Raw genomic sequence first — 2,140 nt, forward strand, 5'->3', positions numbered from 1 at the left:
TATTTGTTGATAAAAAATGTAGTAAAAATCATACTTTTTAAAATACCTTGGTTCACAAAGTGAAAAAATTTAGTTTAAGATGATAGGTTAAATATTTATCTGAGAAACGAACCCACATATGCTTTCAAATAGGTTTCTTAAACAATAAACAGTAATATTTGAAAAAAAGCTTACAAAATAAAAAAAAATGTACGACTGGGTCGCACGAACCTGCTTATTTATACAAATAGTCTGTTCAAAGACATTTCCTGAAATTTTAAATTTGAAAGTCTACCTAAAACATAAAGTTTGTTACCAAAAATTTAACCGCTATTTGATTCCTCAAAAAACCTCTATTTTTGAAAATCGTTTAAATTGATTTTGTATTTATAAAATTATTCAATTTTATTTTTATAATATTTTTGGTATATAGTTATTTAGAACATACGTTTTACATTTCAATTTCATAAACAAATTACGATTCATTTTCAAAACATCGAATTTTGAACATAATTATACACGATTAATAAACATTATTTTTTAAAAACCAAAAATAAAAACAATTACATTTTTGATTATGAAATATTATTGAGACAGTAATAGTGCTTGTGCAGAAAAAAAAATAGAAAAAAATGCCTAACGCAATCGTCTCAACACCTTCGTTTTAAATTTGAAGTCAATCGACAAATGCTTTGGGATATAGTGGCCAGGACATATAAACACACGAACGGAATCGGGGGACCCCACTTTTCCGACTTCACTATAATCGTAATGTCATGTTTGATTATTATCTCGATTTAAAAGTTTTTACGAATGCAAAACTTGCCATATAGCAAATACAAAATTTTTGCGCTTTTCCAATGTTTTTTGATGGCTTTAATTCAAATTCAACTTCAAAATAATTGTATCATCAGTTTTTTTGAGATATCACTTTTTTAAATAAGTCAAAACACCTACAACTACATATAAGTTAACAACAGCAACAAACGTTCCCACGAAAGCTACGGTCATCCGATACATCCTGCACGCGCGCAAGTAAACTGTGGGAAATGGGAAATGCAATCTTGCACTTTTGTCACCTTAGATAGCTTACTTCATTTCCAAACATTTTGTTCAGAGTCAGTCTTAAGTCTAATGTCATGTGAACTAGTTATAATAAATAAATAAAGTTTTTTTTTAAAAGGAATTCAACCTCGTTTCAAAAATTTATATAATGATTTTTAAGGAAATCTAAATTTATAAAAAAGCTTTTTTCAATAAAAATCGTGATGATTTTCCAAATATAATCACTTTCTTCAATATTTAGTTATCTACACTAATCTACCAATATTATTTTATTATAAAGAGGAGAGAATTGCATTTTTGTATGTAACGAATAAACTCAAAAAGTACTGGACCGATTTTAAAAATTCTTTTTTCGTTAGAAAGCTTCATTATCATAGAACATATATCGTACTAGATTACTATAGAAATCCTTAGAAATTCCTATTAAAACCAACCGAAGGTGTACAAAAATTAGCCATAAAATGTCTTTCATCGCCTACGCTGCGAAGAGTATTAATGACAGGATAAACAAATGTTCGACAATATTATAGAATACAAGACTGTTGATCAAAAAATTAAGAGATAATGTGACTATCATTACGGCCGCAGACGGTCAGCTGACACATATTCCGCGTATTCCGATGATACCAACTGATTTGCCCATATCTTTTAAAAGGTTACAGTTCCCTTTAAAAAAATCCTTTGCCCTAATAGTAAATAAATCCTAGGGACAAACTTTTTCCATAGTTGGTATTGGCTTAAGGAAAGTGCTTTCCCACAGCCAATTGTATGAGGCACTTTCTAGAGTAGGATCTCCTAAAAAACAAAACGTTTTGTTGCCGCCTACAAATACCACAGCCAACGTTGTGTAAAGGGAAGCTTTAAGATAAGCATACCATTTTTTTCTAAATTAGTGATTCATGGTTGTTTCAATTAGCATTAAAATCTGTACCTATTTATGTTTACCCGTGCGAAGCTGGGACGGGCCGCTAGTATTATATATCATTAACTAAATATTTTTTTAAAAAAATTTCATAAGTTTTTAAATTTCACTTTTCTTACAAAAATCTGACAGAAATGCTAAACTATTTACTCTAAAGCGTTTTCAACAAAAAAA

This window comes from Eupeodes corollae, chromosome 3 (assembly GCF_945859685.1).
Source record: "Eupeodes corollae chromosome 3, idEupCoro1.1, whole genome shotgun sequence".
Lineage (NCBI taxonomy): Eukaryota > Metazoa > Arthropoda > Insecta > Diptera > Syrphidae > Eupeodes > Eupeodes corollae.